The sequence below is a fragment of the Protopterus annectens genome, chromosome 1.part1 (assembly GCF_019279795.1).
Source record: "Protopterus annectens isolate FY-2018-M chromosome 1.part1, PAN1.0, whole genome shotgun sequence".
Classification (NCBI taxonomy): Eukaryota; Metazoa; Chordata; order Ceratodontiformes; family Protopteridae; genus Protopterus; species Protopterus annectens.
This window is the reverse complement of record NC_056726.1, coordinates 1,415,566,368-1,415,589,268: the sequence shown is the minus strand read 5'-3', so window position 1 is coordinate 1,415,589,268 and position 22,901 is coordinate 1,415,566,368.

Sequence of the window (22,901 nt, the reverse complement as noted above, 5' to 3'; positions counted from 1 at the left end):
GTATGGATCACAAGAGATCACTAAATGTCGATAGTAAATACAGTATAAGAAAGAAAACAAGATATTCCACTAGAAGAAAAAAATGACAGGGGTAGCATTAATTGTGTAAATAGCTATACCTGGTGATGACAGTGTTTTGTGTCAAACATAAAGTCATAAAATACTAGGATATGCAAGAAGAAGCTCAAGCTAAGTGAAATAAAGGCACTCTGATAGCTTCAAGAGTAGTAGGAGTAACAAGGCTAGTGAAAAAGAATTTTCAAGCATTACATGTGTTGCCAATGCACTTAACTTAATTTGAATTACAGAAAAAGGAAAATCTGTGTAGATTACAAGTACTGAGATCACGCCTGACAATCATCAAATACTGAGGCAATATTAATTTCATGCACTGTAATCATACACTGACATAGGATTGGAATCCATTGCTGTTAAGATTTGTAAACACTAAACATTTGATGATATTAACAAGTGTTTTACTTAGTGCTCCATTTTGCTCATATCACAAAGGCTGAGATGAATTGGCGATGCTCCAAATTACCTGTAGGTTAAATGTTGTCTGTGTATGTGCGTGTGTGTGTGCGTGTGTGTGTGTGTGTGTGTGTGTGTGTGTGTGTGTGTGTGTGTGTGTGTGTGTGTGTGTGTGTGTGTGTGTATATGTGTCTGTTTTATGTAATGGTCTTGCTCCATGTTTAAGTTGAGTCTGTCCGTTCGATCTACTGAGGGGTGAGACAGACTACACCTCACCACAATCCTATATTAGATTAAGTAGATAATCAGAAAATGAAGGAAAGAACATCAAGGTATTTCACCTGATGGTGCCTTATACAGTGGGAGAATTCTTAATTTGGCGAATTAGGTACAGCATGTTTTTCCTGAGAACATCGTCTTATAATATTATCAGCAACCTGACCACACCTATTGCATTTTTGAGCTATTGCTTTGGATATTAACTCAGATTTCTCAGTCAGCATCATATCATATGTGCTACTAGTAAAGAATTGTTAGAATAATTATTAATGTCAATATTATTTGTTTTAAGATTGTAAAACAATCTAACATAAAAATTATTTTAACAATCATTGACTTCTTAGAACTGATAGATTTTACAGTGGTGCATGACTATCAAATCAGAATGCTTGGTTTCATTTCAACAAACAGGACATAGTTTTTCTGTGGTTTATCATTCCAATATCAGACATACTTTTCCAGAAAAGAAATCATGCAATCAAATATGTATTATTCTTTTTTAACATTGTAGTTTCCCTTTTATGTAGATGCTCAAGCCAAAGAATGTCCTAGTTGTCCAGAAGACATACAAATGGTAAAACAAGACGTATATTTTAATAAGTCAGTTGTTTTCGTTTGAATATATTTCTCTCAATGAAATGTGTTTTCTTCTTTTTCTTCAGAACAACATAGCCGAAATGCATCTTCCATCTAGTAATCAGTCAGAGTATGAAAACAAGATGATCACATATGCAGCCATTAATATTGGAGCTCTGCCTCTCAATAATTGAAATGTTTTCCTGAAGAACTGACATTGCTTTGTGTCAAATTATAATTTAACTAATACATCTCCATGAACCACAGCATCTGAGACCTGATTATTTCACTTTCCAATACAAAACTAAATTAATTCTTTTTTTTTTTACTTGTACTCAAATTAATCAAAAAAAAAAAGGTTGTATTAATCAACTTCAGGCTGGAGGAAAAATATGCATTCTGGAGTTAATGGCACACAACTTCAGCTGCTGGACAATGGCATACATCAGAATAATGCCTAAATTACTATTATTTTGAAAATATATGTAATCATATAAATATTTAATAAAACAAAGCATGCATCATTCTAAATGACATTTTCTGTTATATGCAGTCTATAACTCTCAGTCGTTGACAAAATAAATACATAAATAAATATAAAATGCAAGTTTTTCTAGTTAACCGTCTAAATTATGAAAAGGAAATCATCTCTTCATTTGCTCAGGAATAACCTTTGGATCAAAGTTTTGAAACTATTTATTGTACATATGGCAACAGAGTAAGTGGGCTGATAATAAGTAAGTAAATAGATATCTGGTGAGATATATTCACTCTGACCACTTTCTTATGCAGTGTTATTACTATGGTATTATTTTTTCTGTCATAGGTTCATAAGTAGGTACTAGGCTATCGGCCCAAGGACCTACGTAAGCCTAGCCAACAAGGTTCTCTGGCTTATGCCACCCAAGAAAGTTATTTTCCTGTGCCACTGTCAAGCAGAGACACAGAAGTGATCCCCGGGGTGTATTTCCTATTTCCCATCCACTCATCAAGATTTTTCTTGTAGAGTGCTAATGAAGAACTTTGTTTGACATAGATGGGTAGCCTGTTCTAGAGTAATGGAAGCATCTGGGACAGGAATCTATCCCTCTAGAATGTCCTGATTATTGTGGTGATAATGTTTAGGTCCCTAGACTGTGTATCATCATTAATGATGTCATTAATAATTCAGGTAAAACAATAAATAACTAGCATTTTCTGAGTAGATCATTAAATTGAGCAAAGCTGTATTTTCTGAAGATATATACTGACATATAATTTATCTTATGGTTTTATCATTCAATCTCTAATTTATCTCCTGGTTTTATTATCTGAGTTGTCATTCAATCAGATTAAGTGAAGAACAGTTAATAATATAAGTTCATAGGTTCATACTAGGCTATCTGCCCTGGGGCAATTATAAGCCTAGCCCGATTCTGTATGGCTTACACCACCCCTTAATTTGAGTATACTGTGCCCTTTTTATGGTTTAGTTTACTGTGCCTCTGTCTAATAGTGACACGGGAGTAATCCCTGGGACAAACCTACGATCCCCCATCCACCTATCGAGATTCTTCTTGAAGAGATTTAGTGAGGTGCTCTGCCTCACATGAACTGGAATTCTATTCCAGAGCAAAGGGAGCCTCTGGGTTATGAACCTGTCCCTCCAGCAAGTTCTATTTATTTCTGTGCTGAGGTTCAAGTCCTCTGGGTTATGAACCTGTCCCTCCAGCAAGTTCTATTTATTTCTGTGCTGAGGTTCAAGTCCCTCGAGCGTGTGGCTCTGAGGGATTTAGATTTACTGAGGTGGAGCATGTCCATTAATTCTGGATTTGACATAGCTTTGTATGTCAGGCATAGATCGCCTCGAAGTAGGCGTTATGCAACTGAGTAGAGCTGGAGTTTTTTTAACCGAGCAGCATATGGCATCTGTTTGAGACCCTTGATCCTCTTGGTGAGATGCTTTTGGGGTCTTTCTAATTGCTGCAGGTGTCAGGTAAGTTACATCCCAAAAGGGGCATTGTATTCTATGATGGGCCTGATGAGGGATGAATAAAGGGACATGATTACCTCTCTTGATCTAGATGTGAAACCCTTCGTGATGAGTTGGGCTATGTAGTAGGTCTTTCTAACCACTTTGGCAATGTGGTTTTCAAAGGAGAGATTGCTATCAACTTGGGTCCCCAGGTCCCTAATAACTTTCCCTGTACTTAATGGGTTTCCGCCTATCTGGTAATTTGTGGACATATTGTTTTTGCCAAAGGATACGACTATACATTTTTTAGCATTTAGCTTTAAACCATGGCGCTGGCACCAGTTATCTGTCTCTGTGAGACCTTTTTGAAGGATGTTTGTGTCAGCTGGAGAGTCGATTATGGCGCCCAGTTTGCAGTCGTCTGCGAACTTGGTGAGCCATAGTCCTCCCACGTTTGCCTGTACCTCGGAAAAGTATATACCGAACAAGACTGGTCCCAGGACCTCTGACATGGCTCCAGCAACTCTCACTCTGTGTGTTCTGTCTTTGAGCCAGTTTGCGACCCATCTTGTGACATAGGGTTTTATATTTAAGCTGGATAGCTTATCTATGATGCCCGAGTGGGGTATTGTGTCAAATGCCTTTGCAAGGTCCAGATAGGCTGTGTGGACTATCTTCGCTTCATCTATGGCTTTGGTGACTGTTTCGAAGAAGTCAACCAGGTTCAAAAGGCAGGAGCTGCCCTTGACAAAGCCGAACTGGGTAGAATCTAGTGTCTGTAGGTCCCCAATGTCTTTGTTTATGAGCTCCATGATGATCCTCTCCATAGCCTTGCAGACTAAGCTAGTCAGGCTTATGGGGCGATAGTTTCCAGGGTCCGTAGAGGCTCCACCTTTGTGGAGTGGGACCACTGTTGCTGTACGCCATTCTGTGGGCACATATCCTGTAGTGAGGCTGAGATTGTATAGCTGTTTTATTTGATGGATTAGTTCCTCTTGGAGTTCATGTAGGATGCAACCTGGGACACCATCTGGTCCCATGGAAGCAGTGTTTTTTGCTTTGGAGAGGGCAGCCTTCACCTGAGCATCAGAGATGTTTGGGAGGCAGACCTCTGCCGAGATAGATACTTGCTCTTTCGGGGGGGAGGGGGAGGAGAAGTTTGCACTGAACCTGTCTGCCAGGATATTGGTGATGTCTGTGGGTTCAGTGTATTTTTTGTCATTTAGAATCAACTCAGAACAAGTCTGGGAGTTGCATCCCAGGTTCCTAACATAACTGAAAAAAGCCTTATGATTGTCTTTGGTGTCCTGTGCAATTTTTCTCTCGAAGCTGGCCTTGGAGGATTTTATGAGGGATAGTAATTTTTTGCTAGTACTGATCAGAGATGCCTTCCCTATTAGGGATTTTGCTCTATCATGTAGTAGCTTCCTCCTTCTATTGTACAGTTTATTTATGGCAGGAATCCACCAGACTGGACATCTGCCTTTGGATGATTGGGTCTTGGTTTTGTTTGGGATAGCATGATCCATGCATTCCTGGAGATGTCCTTAGAATGTGTTTATATAGGATTCTGCAGTTTGGGCCATAGTTTCCACTGGCCCTGGGGCCTTGAAGGATTCCACTTTGGTTTTGAGAAGTGAGAAGTTCGCTTTTGAGAAGTTTTTCACTGTGGTTTTCTGGGCTGGGGGTGGGGTCGGGATGTGGACATCCAGTGAAATTAATTTATGGTCTGATCTTACCAATGAGGGATATACTTCTGGTGTGGAGCATAGAGTCCCCATGTTGGTAATGATCAGGTCTAGTATGTTGTCCCCTCTTGTGGAAGTGGTCACTAGTTGTTCCATAGCATTTGAGTTTATAATTTCCAGGAACCTTTGGGCTAAGGTGCTGGGGCTTGAGTAGTGCTCCCAGTCAATGTTTGGGTAGTTAAAGTCGCCCAATATGATGGTGTTCGGAGAGATCTTCATGTTCTCCAATGTTTTCAGGAAAGCCGAGTGGGATTCCTGACTTTGAGAGGGTGGTCTGTAGGATGCTATAAACTGAAAAGTAGTCTTGCCCACTGTCAGTTGCACATGGATGGTCTCCGATACTTCGTGCAATGCCACTAACCTGGAGGTGTGGATATCCTTGATAAATATGGAAACTCCCCCTCCTTTTGTGGTTCGGTCCAGGTTTTGGGGCCAAAAAGCATGATATGAGGTATAGCCTGGTAGTGCTGGGGTGCTCTCTGGAGCCTTGAACCAGGTTTCTGTCACTGCACAGATATCGATGTACTCCATACTGAGGAGAGCTTCGAGTGCGTGCGTCTTGAGGTTAAGACTTCTGGTGTTAAGCAGCATTGCCCTTAGTTTCTTGTTCCTTGTGCTGTCTATGGGGGTGGGTTTGACTTTTGAGCCTTGCCTAAAAAAGGCACTATGGGGGTGGCAAGAGCCTTTGCCAATATCCGAAAGCCCAGTGGTGACAGGTGCAAGCCGTCCCTAGCGAAGCAACGTGGCTTGTCGAGCATGTCATGCCAGGTTGACAGACACTGGATCCCCTTTGAATGACACCAAAATTTTAGCCAATTGTTAAAATCGATCATTTTGTCTTTGTACTGTGGCATCATTCTAGGTGAGGGTAAGATGCTGCTCAAGGTCAGGGTCATACCAGCCTGGGCTACATGATCAGAGAGCTCCTCTATGTCTCTTTTCATGTAGTCCAGGGAGCAGTTGTTGACAAAATAAATGATATTTGTGATATATGTGTCTGTACTCCTTTTGTTATTCTGTTGCATTCTTATTGGCTAATCATTGTAATTTCTTTTTTTTTATTTTAAAGAATAGTTTCAGTACCTCAGCATGTTCTCTTGTGTTAATAGATAATTTAATTAAGGTGATTGATAAATGGATATAGAGACCAGTAGAAAGTAAGATGGGAGATAAGCAGTTCGGATTCAGACCAGGATGCTGCACAACTGACCTGATTTGCAGTGAGACAGATAGTTTAGAAGAAGTTAGAGATGAGAAAGGAATCCAACTGGGCATTCCTAGACTTGGAAAAAGCATATGACAAGGTCCCAAGAAAGCTGATTTGGCAATACTGTGGTATAGGCACCTTCTTAATATAGAATAGGTGGTTAGAAGCCCAAGTGTAACAAGACCACACAAATTACCTACAACAGCCCTACAACTAGCAGCAGCAGACAGTAATGTTTTTTTTTAAACCTGCTGAAGTATAATCACAGTATATGAGAGCAGTGCAAAAAATACTTAGGGCCCTTTTGTGTGTTTCTCAGCTCAGATAGACCAGATAAACATCTACTGCCACTAGATGAATAGTCCCAGTCCTCCCAATGTAAAAAGCACAGTAGAGGAGTGTCCGGAGTGAAATGCTACCACAAACTTAAAGATACAGATACAACAGTGTAATTTAAACATCTTATAAAAGTGTGATTATTCAATAAATATACTTTGCTTTGTATAAATGACCCAAGAGCCTGTCAATTGTACAACATTTATAAAGGCACTAAAAATAAGATAAACTGATTAATAAACTCTCCAGCCAATAAAACTATATGAGGAAATCTCAAAACACTAGGCCAAACAGATTTCTTAAAAGAGAAAACAAAATGTAGCAGGTAAAAGATAAACCAGCTTTATCAGCCACAGACAAAAAATATAGGTGCATTTTACTCACCCAGCAGAGAATCACCAGCAGTGTTTTAGTTTAAATATCACTCAAGAGACAATTAATCAGTGGTGGGGGTGGGGGTGTGAAATGTACAGCTTAGATAATTTCTCTATCTCTCACATTATACAAAAGACATCTGGTCAAGCAGATTTTGTAAAACAGAAAACAAAATGGAGCAGGTAAAACAGAAAGTAACTCTATCAGTCACAGGCAAAACATATGTTTACTTTCCTCACCCAGAAGGGAATCGTCAGCAGTGTTGTGGTTTGTATAGGCTTGAAATCTTTTCAGCAAGAATATTTGAAAAAAAATGAGCCATGGAGATTTTATAATGTTTTAAAAAAGGAACTGGGAAGGTATCACTGAATGAGGAATGCTAGAGAGATCACATAGATAAAGAAATGTGGTATGCATCAAAATGCATAATTCTATATCCATATGAAGGATGTGTATTTCACAGCTGATTGTTCAGATGTAAAAAGTGATGATGTTCTGGATGTATACTTCCAGAGTTTACCTATCCTCACTAGGACACATTTATCCCTAAAAACTTAAAAAGAAACCTCAAACTGTGCAGTGGATTGCAGATGAAGCATTATATATTGAAAATCTACTACAGAGGATGAAGCACTGCCACCAAAAATAACAGGGGTAGATTTACCTGCTGCCCAAACACAGGTATGAGAAGTCAAAGCTTTTGATACCCTTGGCATGGAGAGAACTGAACTTTCTCATCCAAAAGGCAGCAAACCAGGTAAAAATAAACAGCCTGCACAGGCCAATACCCATGCTTAACCACAGGCAAGTGCCAACTCTCTTGCAGCTCAGCAAATGCCTCTAGCTTTGCAACCTCTAGTGGAGTTAACTCTGCAACCCCAATCTCTCCAATCCTATTCTTCCCCTCAGTCATATTCTAGCCAGGAACAATCACACAAAAGACAGGGCCCTGTCACCCTTTGCAACACAACACAGGTGTTACAAAAGGTGACAGAGGCATGGCACTGACAGGGACTATACCAAAACTATAACTTGTGCCAGTCCTAAAGCAGATCTTATTTTCTCTGCAGAGAAGAGACAAGAGAAGAAATGTCACAGGATGAGTCAGACAGATGAGGGAACAGGCAAGTGATGTCTCCATTCCAAAATTTCTGGAATTAAAATCCTCATTGCCTTCTAATTTTCCTTCTCCTTGGGCATGGGCACCCAGCAATCCTACCCTTATTAACAACAGTGTAGATAAGAGTTTGTATTGTACCTTTAAGAACCATTCCAGTCAGTGGGCACGTGCATATAAGTACTGAGCACATGCAAGCAAGAGTTAGCAGCCAGAGTGAAAGTGTGGTATGTATGTAGCAGTCAGTCAGTTAGTTTAAACTTAAAGTTCTTTTCATCCAGCCAGATGTGTTTGTGTATAATACACAACTTAAATGAACATCCAAGCCTCATTGTCTTATTTGAATACACAAGACAAGCAACATGGTATCAGAATGGGATCCAAAGTCAAAACCATGAGGCACACCAGTCAGTAATGGAGGAATATATGTGAGTGGATCATCTGAGGCTCAAACACTTGCAAACAGGCCAGAAATGAATTTCCAGGTACTAAAAATTCATTTAAATGATTTTATGCAATGAATATAAAACAAAGCACTCAAGACATTCACAACAAATTTCAAATTAAATAAAATATTCAAAACTGTAATATTTTGATAAAAGTATTCGAAACGCTTACAAAAATGCTTAAAATAACTTCTGAATTGCATAAAATGTATAAGAAAAAGGAAAACGTCCACATTTTTTCATAATGTTCTACTTTTTTGCATTAACTAAAGCTATTTGAAGTATCCAAAGTTTGCAAAGTGTTGGCAAGTGTGTGCAGTATTACAGTACAGTTGCAAAGTGCAGTAATTTCAAAGAGATTATTGTGGATTTCAATATTATTACAAATAGCTGGTATGTCAATGTTTGGACATAATTACAAGGGCCAAGTCTGTACTGTGTCTAAAAAGCAATTTGTTGGCATGGCAGAAGGATTTTGCAGACCCAGTCTGCTTGTGTTTGATAAAAATATTACAGCAAATTGGACAGTGTTTGAGCAGGAATATGATATTTTCATACAAGCTACAGGTTCTGACAAAAATGCAAGCGCAAAAGGATTTATTCAGCTTAATTTAGCTGGTTCAGAAGTCATTGAATGGGAGTGTTCATTTGTGTATACACCTGCTGTGTTTGCAGGGGAGGGGGAAGACTACCATATTGTGTAATAGGCTGAAAGGAGGAAGACCCTGAGTGCTTATAACATACATATAGACAAGTGTGTAACCTCCAAATGAATGTTACAATGGAAAGACACATTTTAAACAAGAGATCAAAAGCCTGGTGAAACTTTTGCAGCATATATAACTGATTTGAGAAATAAGGCAAAAACATTCAGATATGGTAATCTGAGAGATGAGTTGATAAAAGACAGGCTTGTGTGAGGTATTAATAATGATGTAGTGAGAAAGATTTTGCTTGGAGACAGAGATTTAACTTTGAGCAAGGCTACACAGATTTGTCAGGTATATGAGCTCACAGAAAAGCACACAAATATGCTTACAAATGAGAAAAACATGCTTACAGTGTCTTCCAGTTCTAATGCTGATAGAATGCAGTATGAGGTTAAAAGATACAGGCCTACAGGCAGGACCATGCCGTGGGCCTCCCTAGCAAAACTCATGGTTCCTGTAAAACCCAGAGCACACTCAGTAAGGCAGATGGGTGACTCAGCAAAACCCATGACAAGCCTCATAATCAACCATTGTAATTGTCTAGGTACTCATGAGCCAAAATGAAAAAAGTGCTTAGCTTTTGGTCAGCAGTGCCACACATGTAAAAAGTTGAATCATTTCAAATGGCTTTGTAAGTCTAAAGGGACACATTATTTTATTAAAAAAGAACATTCAAAGAGGCAAGTTGATCAATTAGAAAGCTGTGACCCTACTTTTTATGTTGATAGTGTGTCTTGTTTTATGAAAATATCAATGCAGTAGATTTGTGGGTAAAGAACAAAATATTTTGTACTGTTCAGATTATGGGAGGCCTATAGAGCTCAAAGTAGATACTGTTTCAAAGTGCAATGTTATGTCAGCAGATATGTTTGCTAGAGTGAATGCTGGAGAGCAACTTGATTTGGCAAAGTGTGCAAAGCATGTTGCCTAAGGTGATGAAGAAATTCACACCAAAGGCTAAGTAGTGTTTTCATGTTACTTTGCTGGGAACAGCTATGCCTTGCAGTTTTATGTAGTCAAGAGACATGTGCAGTCATTATTAGGCCTCAGAGACACTTTGAAACTGGGACTGCTTTCATTTAATAAAGAAGTCCATCATGTAAGTATGAATGATAATAGCTCAAGTTTAGCCCAAACTATTTTTTCTGACTATGCTGATATTTTTGAGGACAAACTAGGCAAACTTCCAGTTGTGTACTCTATGAAGTTAGATCACGAAGTAAGCCCAGTCATCAGACCAGCTCAGAAGTCTCCAGTAGCTATACAGAACAGAGTCAAAGCTGAGCTAAACGGAATGGTCCATTAGGAGTAAATTGTCCATTAGAAGAACCAAATGAATGGGTATCCTCCATGGTGGTAGCTCTTAAGAAAAGCTCAGATGATATTAGAATATATATTGATCCAAGAGACTTGAACAAAGCACTAAAATGACATCATCCAATGCATACAGTCAAGGAAGTTGTGCCCTTATGTCAAATTCCACTTTCTTTTCTGTCTTGGATGCAAAAAGTTCATTTTGGCAATTTTTTCTTGTTTGAAAATCTTCCTTGCTAACCACATTCAGTCCCCCATTTGGAAGGTACAGATTTTTGAGAATGCCATTTGGAATAAATTCTGCCAGTTAAGTCTTTCAACGTGCAATGGAACAATTTTTTTTCTGGCTATCCTTGTGCTATAATGGTAGATGATATTCTTGTAGGAAGCAATGGTGAAATCAAACATGATAGAAACCTCAGAAAAGCTCAGGAATATGCTCATGAAATGAATCTTAAGCTCAATTCTCAGAAATGTAAATTCAGGCTGAAAGAAGTTACTTATGTGGGACACAAATCCTTCAAAGCAAACTGCAATTCTTGTGATGCCAGCTCCAGACAATGCCACATTTTTACAACATTTTCTTGGCATGTTCAACTATTTGGGCAAGTTTATTAAAGATCTAAGTCAACTTTCAGCACCGTTAACAGAGGTGACATGCAAAGATGTAACGTGGTCTTGGTCAGTACACCACCAAAGAGCATTTAATGTCCTGAAACAGAGAATTGCCACCCCACCCACTTTAAAATATTATAATGTACACAAAGCAGTAACTCTTTCCTGTGATGCTTCTAAGTTTGGTCTTGGATCTGGGTATATGGGTAGATTCAGCTATGAGGTTTTCTAATCATATCAACCAATTGGCTAATGATAGTTATAGAACTATAGGTTGTATAAAAAGATTTATAAAGTCTGGGAACTCAAACATAATGAAGTCATTGTTTATTAGTTACATTAGACCCAAACTTGAGTATGAAAGAACAATATGGATACCCTTTAGGAAAGCAAGCACGAATAAACTGGAAAGAGTACAGCGGATATATACTAAGGGCATCCATGGATATAAAAATCTAAGTTATTATGAAAGACTAAAATATCTGAACTTGTACAGTGTCTCTTACAGATATTTAAGAGGAGATCTTATTCAGGTATATAGGGCATTTAGGGACAACTACCTCTGGGAATGTTTGGGGTTATCAAAAAGTACTGGAGAATCATCAGATAACCTATGTAGAAGACTCTATAGGAATGAGAAGTGTACTAATTGACAGAGTAGCTGATGCTTTGGAACAGACTACCACATTACATTAAAGCAAGTACTAGTGTAGATATTTTTAAGAACAGCCTGGACATTTATTATGGGAACAAGTGTTTGGCATATTGGCATGCTAGAAGGGCTTTAATGCCAGTGCTTGAAACATTTGTATGTATGTATGTATGTATGTATGTATGTATGTATTTTGGTCTTCTATGTAGAGATATTGAGAAGGAACTCTCAGCTTGTTCTGTTTGTAATAGTTACTAAAGCCCATCACCAAAAATAACCACTTCAGTTAAGCCGGATTCCTGAACTTCCTTGGTCGACAGTAGCTAGAGATATTTTTGAATGAAATGGTCAACATTACTTTGTGTTAGTAGACTCTTATTCAAATTGGTTCGAGACTGACCTACTCCCTAACCTAATGTCCAATACTGTCATTATAAAGTTGAAGAGACATTTTTCTGTCCATGGTAGTCCACATAGTCATTTCTGACAATGGTGCACAGTTTACAAGTCAGCAGTTCAAAAGATCTGCTGAAACGTGGGACTTTGTTCATGTTACTAGTAGTCCTGAATACCCACAATCAAATGGCTTGGCTGAACATGCAGGTCAAAGTTCTAAACAGCTGTTAGACAAATCCAAATGAGACAATACTGATGTTTTTCTAAACTTGCTTAATCTCAGGAACATTCCTCATGATAATTTACTTGGTTCATCTACTCAGAGACTTATGTTGAGACAAACCAACCAATCAGCAATAATTTGTTGGTTCTATGTGCTAAAAACAACAAAGCAGTAAATGTTCAAGTTCTAAAAAAGCATTTGTCCCAAAACTCATAGATAATTTACTTGGTTCACCTGCTCAGAGACTTATTTCGCGACAAACCAGAACCATACTACCAATCAATAAGAATTTGTTGGTTCCATGTGCTAAAAACAACAAAGCAGTAAAAGCTCAACTTCTAAAAAAAAGCTTTTGTCCCAAAAGTACTACTATGACAAAACCAGCAAACCTCTGAATCCGTTAAAAGGAGTGATAGTGAGGATGTAGGCGGCAAAAGAATTTGATCAGCTCGGACTTGTGAAACATTTGTGTGAAGAACTGAGATCATACATCATTGAATTGTGAGGCATGGAATTTAGGCAGAATCTCAAACATTTATTATCAGTGTCCAAGCCAGTACTACAGCATCTTGCCTGTAATGGAGACTCTAATTCTCAGAGTGATTAGTCCAATGTTCCTGTTCCAGATAACATTTCATTGTCTGAGCCTGTTACTGAAAGTATCACTGGAAATCCTGAAGCAGAACATTCCCCAGTGACCATCCCTGTTGCTAAACCCAGTTCTAATTATTATGTTATGAGGTCAGGTCATATCTGAAGACCAAATCCTAGAGACATGGCAACCTGGACATGATTGTTCTTGTTTATATATGTCTCTATAATTTGCATGCTTATTCAATTGTCATTTTTTTCATTGCGTGACAGAATAGTCAAAAAGGGAGGATGTAGATCAGAGTGTGTGTTGTACCTTTAAGAACCATTCCAGTCAGTGGGCACATGCATGTAAGTACTGAGCATGTACAAGCAAGAGTGCCATTTTGAGTGAGCAGCCAGAGTGAATGCATGTATGTGTGTAGCAGTCAGTTTGTTTAAGTTTAATGTTTCTGTCCTCCATCCAGATGTGTTTCTTATAATAAACAACTTAAATGAATACCCAAGCCTCATTGTCTTATTTGAACACACAAGACGAGTGACAAACAGTACTTCCAATAACATGTGCCTAGTTTTTTCTGTCATCTCTCAGGCTGACAAGGTAAATGGTTCTGATAATGATTACTTATTTGAAGGAAGTATCCATGAGCCTTTAGACCATTAGGCTTTAAACTATTTTCCACATTTATATCAAAGCAGAACATTTCCGTACTTCCCTTAGGAATTATCTTACCCAGGTAGAACTTGTTCTGCCTTACCCATTGTAATAAGGCTATATCAACACTACTGGGAGTAGAAACTTTAGGACATTCCAGTGATGGGTCACCGTCAGAGACTGTTTTCTGCTACCTTCATCATGATCTTAGATCAGTGCCTGTTTAAGTTGGCATGTTCTCCCTGTGTCTCTGTGGGGCTCCTCCAACCTCCAAAAACCATGCTGCATGTTTCCATGTAAAACTCACCTATGAATGGAGCTGTGAGCAGTAGCACAGTCTCTACATTGTGCCCTACAGGCCAACTGCTTTGGGCATCTACTGTAGTGCACTATATTCTCAAGATAAGATAACACATATCTGAGACTACATGCTGTGGCAGGGCTAACCACTCAATGGTGTAAAATATGGCTGTAGGTCATTTGGTTGTGTTGGTTAATGTCACAGAATAGGGCATGGGAGGACCTGGCCTACTATGACTTACTCCAAGGACACATGCTAATGGTGGGATGGGTGTATGTGCCCCTATTGGCCCGTGTTTGCCCGCCATAAAGCTTAGCAAGCCTGGATAAATAAGCTTCTGGCTGGCTGGCTAGTGCCCATTTACCTGGCTTTGTTGAGTGAAAGCTTAACATAAAACCAATCAACCTGCCAAACATGAAATACAAATTTCTACACTTAATGTAGATTCACTGACAGGGTGGAGCTTGGAAGTGTATGACAGGATGATGGACATGGACAGTACTCACAAAGCAACAAAGTCTACTAATCAGGAGGACAGGCCACAAATGGTGTGGGAATTGTGGTGACAACTCACTCCCTTCTAAAGTGTTTCTATGTCATCAGAATTATTGACAGACTTATGGCATAATAATAGGGTTCCTATTACCTAATCAAACTTCCAGAAGGTCGAACACCAGAAATTTGAACCTGGAAGTTCAAAAGGTGAAAATGTCGAAGCAGCGGAAGTCCAAATTCTTTCCCAGGGAAAGAATTCGGTTGGATGTTTCTGCAGCTTCGACATTTTCTCCACTGTGGTGCAAAGGTTACGCAACGGGTTAGGGTAAGTGTGTGATTGTGGCGGATGTTGGGGATAGGGTGCAGGTAAGGTAAATGTGTGACTGTGATGGATGTTGGGGTTAGGGTGCGGGTAAGGTAAGTGTGCAATAATGACGGACTTTAGGGTTAGGGTGCTGGTAAGGTAAGTGTGCGATAGTGACAGACTTTAGGGTTAGTGCGCGGATAAGGTAAGTGTGCAATAGTGACAGACCTTAGGGTTAGGGTTTGGGTTAAGGTTAGTTTATAGGTAGTTGTGTATGTAAGGTTTAGTGTAGGTTTATAAGGTTTTTGGTGTGCTTGTGTTGTGTATGTGTTTTTCGGAACAGTGAATTTTTTCCCTGGGAAAAATTTTGCTGTTCTGATGTTTCTATGTTATTTCATTTCAATCTTCCAAGTTTGAACATCTGGTGTTCGACCTTCTGGAATTTCGATAATGTAATATGAACCCTAATAATAGGACAGTATTCATAATATCAGTTTATGCCCCACAGCAGGATTGTAACAGTGAGGAAAAGAATGCATTCAGACAGCAGTTGCAGGAACTAGTACATAAAGCAAGACAACATGAATTAGTGTTGATAAAGGGTGACATGGATGCACATATCAGGACAGACAGAACAGGATTTGAAGATTGACTGGATCCACATGTGTGGGGTAACAAGAATAAAGAAGGAGAGGTCATTCTAGACTTCTGTCTGACAAATGGCTTGATAGTATCCAACACATGGTAGAGAAAGAGAGACATTCACAAGATCACATAAAAGAGTGTCCGGTTCTATATTACATTGACAAAAAATCAAAATCACGAACACTCATTTGAGTGAAAATGCAGGTAATCGAAATCACTATTGTGGGGGCTGTGACTCCCACCCACCCAAAAAATATATTCCAACTCCGAGATCGCACTACACTGAGGAAAGGGCAAATTATCCGATCTTCACTGTACCGTGATCTCAATTACCTGCATTTCTGCTCATATGAGCATTCGAGATTTTGATTTTTCATCGATCTGATAGGAACCCGAGTGGCCAACATACAACTCAAGTAGACTTCCTCCTAGTAAGGAAAGGTCACTGGGGTAAAATCAGTGATTGAAAAGTCATCCCCAGTGAAACAGTTGGCCATGACATAAACCACTGGTTGCCACAATCAGTTGCAAGCAATGATCAGAGAAGTCTCTAATGTCAACAGAGGCCAGGCTGAAGACCTGGAAGTTGACTGGAGAGAAAATACAACAGTTCAAGGAATTATTCAGGGATCAAACACCCCTAGAAGAGGAGGAAATAGGTGAAGTTGAAGAAGAATGGCAGCACCTCAAAACGGCATGTATGAAGACTACAGAACAGACATTTGACCGAGCCAGGTATGGAAATAAAGTACATAAAGAAAGCTGGTGATAGAATACAGAAGTCCAGGAAGTTATCAAAAGAAAGAAGGAGTGAGGAGAAAGTGGGAGATAGAAAAGATGGGCCAGACCAGGAAGAAATACTGGTAGACTAACAAAGACACTAAGAAAGGAGTTGCATTAGCAAAGAATAAGGCATTGAAGGCACTCTACCAACTTCTGGAAAGTGACTCAGTAGGTGCCACAAAGAACCTATATCAGGTTGCAAGGCAAAGACAGAAAGCTAAATAAGATAGTCAGACACTGTTCATAAGGGATGCCAACAACAACCTGCTCACCAACCCACAGGACATCAAAGGCAGATGGAAGGAATACTTCTAGCAACTTCAGAATGAAGAAAACCCCACAGAAGCTGTACTGCCCCAGCCACAGCCTACAGTGGCAGAAGGGAGGAGTCCACCCTAGAAAAGTAAGAACAGCAGTAAGGAAACTAAAGTCAGAGAAAGCAGCAGGTTCTGATGGGGTCACAGAAGATATGATAAAGATGATGGGTGAGATAGGGGAGAAATGGCTCTTGAGGGTACTTGTAGCAGTGTGGAGAGAAAGTAGTATCACAGATACTGGAGAATAAGCATACTCATGCCACTGTACAAGAACAAACATCCACAACTGTGGGCATACCGAGGTATCAAACTCCTGTCACATTGCATGAGACTTCTGGACGGGGACATGAGCAGTTCAGATTCAGATCAGGATACAGCACAACTGACCCAATGTTTGCAATGAGAAAGATAGTTGAAAAGAAGCTAGCAAGGAGGAAAGAGTCCAAATGGGAATTCCTCGAGCTGGAGAAAGCATATGACAAGTATAGATCATTATGTGTATTGTACCTATCAGCCACTGTAGCTAGATAGCACATGTATATAAATTACTAAGCATGTGCAAGATCAGTGCCATTTTGTATGCTGTCAAAGTGAGTACAGGTATGAATGGAGATGCACATGCAAGTGTGTTTGAAGTAATGAGTCAGTCATTTAGCTTAAATATATGTTCCAGTTACAGCTTCTGATGTGTTTCTGTACAATAAACAACTTGAACCCATCACAGTGCCTCAGTGTCTCATTTGAAAACAAGAGACGTGCGACAACAAGGTCCAAAGAAAGATGATTTTGACAGTACTGTGGTGGTTCAAAATCCCATAAATATTGGTAGAATTAGTGCAGGCTATGTACAAGGACCCAATGAATCAAGTATGAGCAGTGTTTGATTTCACAGAGGGGTTCCCAGTAGGAGTGGGTGTGCACCAGGGTTCAGCTTTGAGCCTACTGCTGTTCATAGTGGTGATGGACTACATTTGCAAACAGGTCAGAGGGGACAGATCAGCAAACTTGCAGTATGCTAATGATGTGGCATTACAGGCAGACTTAACAAGAACTTCAGAAAAGATAGGGAAATGGAATGCAAAACTGGAAGCACTTGGGATGAAACTAAGTACAGATAAGACAGTGGTAATGGCAATAAACTGAGGAAATCAGAAGAAGCTGAGAACTGAGATAGAAGGGAGGATAGTGGAGCAGATTAATAGATTCAAGTATGGAAGTCATGATTGAGGAGAAGGGAAGTCTGAATGAAGAGGTTAAAGTTAGAATCAGAGGGGCTGCAGCTAACTGGCATGGTGCATCAGGTGCAATGTATGACAGAAGAATGCCAAAGAAGCTGAAAAGTAAGGTGTACAAAACAGTAGTGCTACCAGTACTAATGTATGGTGCAAAAACAACCTAGGAGGTATAGACAGAGTAGCTGAGGAAGTTAGGGGTGATGGAAATGAAGTCCCTGACACAGGTGGTAGGATACTCACTGTGGGGGAGATTAAAGAAATCATGGCATAAGAGGAGAAGCCAAAGTAGCTCCAATTTCAGAAAAGATCAAAGAGAACAGATTACACTGGTTCAAGCACATGTGCAAAACAGCAGAAGACAGTTGGATGAAGAAGATTTGGGACAGAGGGGAAGAAGCTAAAAGGAAATGAGGCATGAGTGTCAAAGAAAGCAGGAGTGTGGCATTGCATTGACAGCCATGCCAACAGTTGACATGGAACCCTGACTCCATGTAACAAATGGGAAAAACGGGGGTGAAGATGATTATGATGATGATTTGGAGACAGAACTGGCATTCATGAATCACTAAGTATGCCATGCATGACTCTGATCACTGTCTTGGAGATGCTGAGTTTAAGCAAATGATATTATTATTACTGTTATGATTATGATTATGATTATTATTATTATTATTATTATTATTATTATTATTACTATTATTATTATTAGTTTATGTATGCAGGATACCCTTCCAGTAGTTTTCCAACCCTATTCATTCATCCATCAAGGCAATACCCCTTTTGCCCATTTGTTACCCAGTGGAAGTAAGAGCCAGGTGTAAGGCAGACTGTATTAACCAACACTATGCCCATGACAGCTTGCAAGTTATGATAATTTTTTTGGGAAGTGAATGCATACATCTGCACATGTGCAACCACAAGCTCAAGTGGAATGAAACTTACAGTAAAGCCATTTTAGGCTTGTCATACACACTTGCCATATACCCACATTCCTGTTGGTGTCACTAATGCAGTAAGCCAAGCAGCCTACATCCTCCAAGAATTGGCAAGTGGGCATTCGCCACCCATTCGCATGCTTTCCTGCCAGGTCCCTCTAGTGCTGATGCCACTAGTCCAACATGGGTTAGTGGATCATCTGGGGAGAAGTCTGAGCTTTATCTCTCTGCCCCATGGAGCAGGTCACGTTTAAACCAATTATTGACCATCTAAGCATGGGTACATTCCAGATCCTTGCTTAAGTGGTTAAAAGCAAGCAATGATTCCTGGACAAAAAAGAGGTAAAGCTGCATATAATCAACATAGCAGATGTATGGCAACCAGATACATTGAATAAAGACTCAAAAAAGTAGCATGCACACTGTGCAAAAAGGAGCTGAATATGAAGGCCTACAGAGCACCACAATACAGGGAGTACACAGCTGAGATATTAACCTCAGAAACCAAACTCTGATTTTTGTTTTATCTGAAGAGCTAGGAGGCAAACTAATCCATGATTACCAATAGTGCATCCATAGTTTTCCAGTTTCTCAAGGAAGATGGAATAGACTACTCTATCAAATATTAATAAGAGGTCTAGTAGGACCATAAAAGAAAAATGATAATGATTCCTCTTGAAAAGAAGATCATTAACTCATTAACACCACTGAGCTCTGCAATGTCATACCTCGAGCAGCCTACACATGTCCTTATATTCTCGTCCATTTTCTGAAGAATGAAGTCAAAATGAATAAAACAAACACATGCAAATATTCTGTGAACATTAAAAAGGTACTACAAAGGTACGAACAGTAATGTTATCAGCAAAAAGACTTCTCTACAATTACAATTGTCCATGCATTTGCAGTCTTTACATCAACACTATATAATAATGCACAAACATCCATTATTATATTGTTCTCTAAGGTTTCTTATACAGAGTATCATATTTTGGAAATGTACAGCTTGGACATATAATGTTAAAACACATTTCTTAGCCAGATGTGAGTGTTCACATGACAACAAGAAATTCACAAGCACTTGTATATTGAGATATTTACAGAAATATGAAAAACTATTCTTAGTTATATGATTAATATAAATAGCACAGCATATCTCACAAGATGTACAAACTACAGATCAAATATCAAAGACAGCTTTCTTCAGCATCATCTAAGGATTCACTTGATGCCATGCAGCAGTTTTTACATTACTCAGTTTTGGAAATATTAATGTGCATATCAAATATTGTTTATCTTCATAATTACTAGCAAATAATATATCAAGTATTGTGTGCTGTACGTGACCATTGACAATGTATTTTTCCAATAAATGAAACTCCATTCAGCAACTGTGTGACTGACCAAACTTTGATGAAAATAACAAACAAACTAGCATTTCGGCAAAACTTTCAAGGTTCTAAAAACAGTATACTTAAAAAGTATTTAAATAGTTATTCTAACAGTAATTAACCAATTAGCTGAGGATATACAATCTAAAACTCAGATGCCTGTCATTATTTAAGGACTTCATCTCTCAGTTATTTGCCAGAAAATCCCAAATTAAAATTTAAAGATTAAAAATATGAGGCAAAAATGTATATATTATTTATTATTTTATGTGACATTTGTTGACTGGGTTAGTCCAACTGACTTGTTACCCTTTGTAGCGGAGGCCTTAGGAGAAAAGCTGCACAGTTAACACATATGCCAAGTTGTTGTGTCTTTCGACTTATCCCGGTTAGGGGTCGCCACAGCGGAACTCCGGTCCGCTAATGTTTGGTACAATATTAAAAAGGTAGTTTGTAGTTAACAATTAATAAAGTATATGTCCACAGTTAATACATAAAATCTGGACACTCTGCAAAATTCTAGACAGATGAAGGTTGCATATTTTTCTACTCTGTGCAGTGACCTTCCACTGGCCATTAAGCATGCCTCGCATTTCACCTAGTTGTCATATGTATTCCTCAAAGAAACAGGAGCCCTATGACCATTTACTTCCTCCTGGGCATTATCATCCATCTCATGCAGAAGAGTTATGGGTTTTTAACTTCTTTCCTAAACATTCTCACTGACTATGCCAGGAATATATCCAAGGATTAGTGTGCAATAGATAAATGCAATAGCAACATTTATTACTTTTGCAACAGATGTCCTACCCATGGTCTTTCTCCTTTGCTCCAGTGCCCAATGTAGATTCTACCTGGAAATACACTTTATGCTTGTACTTTCCATCCTTTCCCCCAAAGAGCTTCCACTTTCTAACCTTTCCTTCAAAGATGTAAGCAGGCATTGTTTGTCATTCTTTTCTCTCCTCAGCTAGCCCCATTATTGCTTAAGCCAGTAATCAAACTCTTGCATCTAGGTCATAGCCAAGGTTTTACCCATTTACCGCAGTGAAACTGGCAAGTACTTGTCATTATATATTGTAGGTTAAAGTGAGATAATTGCATAAAGAACAGCAAGCTATGTTAAATCAATCTGGATCAAAGGAAAATTATTTCTAAATGACAAATGTATAGCTAGGTTTAAAAAAGAAATATAAAGAAATTATTGGCAATGTGGAAGAAGGTCATAGAAATTCCATTATAATTCTTTTCTGAGTTGCTTTTTCATTAGAATTTTCTGTTAACTATATATATATTCCTGCAGATCTGTCTACGTTCATAACGGAAAATAAGAAAACCACTGCTTGTGGTAAAGAAAAAACACTCACTTTAATGTTTTCACACTATTAAAACATAAAATAAATTAACATTCATTTGCCATTTTTACAACAGGTTAAAGTTGCATTCCAGATATCTTATTTTTAACTGTTTTAACATTTTGGGTCTATATCACATAGTCGAAGTCTTATAACTTCAAACACGTAATGTTCAATCCATTATGTTCGAAGTTACAAAACTTCGACTATGCAAAAAGAAAACAATGGAAAACAAAATAAACTGTTTTAAGAAGGGGGACAAGCCCCCCTCCACCCCCCACACCCCCCACTACTTTATATACCAACTCTGAGATCGCACCCCATTGAACAAAATGGAAACCTCTGCTTATGGAGATTTCCATTGAAATGCTCAAACATTTACAAATTTGAAGTTATGGTCTCGACTATATGAGGTTTGAACTTGTAAAAGTTTGACTATGTGATAGGAACCCTAACATTTTTACTATTTATTTATTAGAGATTTTATTCTTCATATTACATAATTTGACATGGCAGGAAATGATGTAATAATTGACTTTAAGATCTGGTGTTATTTAAAGAGAGCTTAAGGATGTTTTCACTGACTCTGATGATGCCTTAATATTTTATCAGCTTAAAGCACTTACTCCGTGAATTTTGTATGTTAATTTATTTTATGTTTTAATAGTGTGGAAACATTAAAGTGTGTGCTTTTTCTTTAGCATGTGCAGTGGTTTTCTTATTTTTCTGTTATTTGTGTTTTAAGCTGTCTACATTTATGACTGAATGTAGAGATGGATTCAGAAAGAGCACCTTCTGCTTGCGAAAAATGCTGCTGCCAAGATTCAGAGGCATATTAGAAATAATGAGGCTAATTTGCATATCTGTGAATGACATGGTGTTAGAGCTTGTGTTAATCAACACTTTCTGGTGGTAATCACCTTGAACCTTCTAAACTAGATTGTTCAAAAATTCATCAAATGCTAGACCAACTACTTTTCTAAGTCCTCTATTAGCTGAATGATCTACAGCTCAGACTTAACGAGATGATTGAATATTTGTCTGTCCTCTTTCATGCTGCAAACATATTGCTCTATTAACATTTTAACTGACTCTTGGGTAACATTAATGAACACCCTTGTGCCTAGTATTTTTCTCAGGAATGCATCATTCATACTGGAAACCTATTGCTCTAAAATGATTTTACAGTAATATTTAAATTTCCTTGGTGGCTGGTTTCCCCCTGCCAATATTGGAGGATTTGTTTTTTTAGTCTAGGGGAGTTTAAATATATTACTATCCTCCACATACTCACATTCATGTATTCATGCACAGATACACACACACACACACACACACACACACACACACACACACACACACACACACACACACACACACACACACACACATATTAATCTAAGACCACGCATCCCTCTGCATGCACTCAAACATGCAGCCACACACATACAGACACACATGCACACACACTTTGC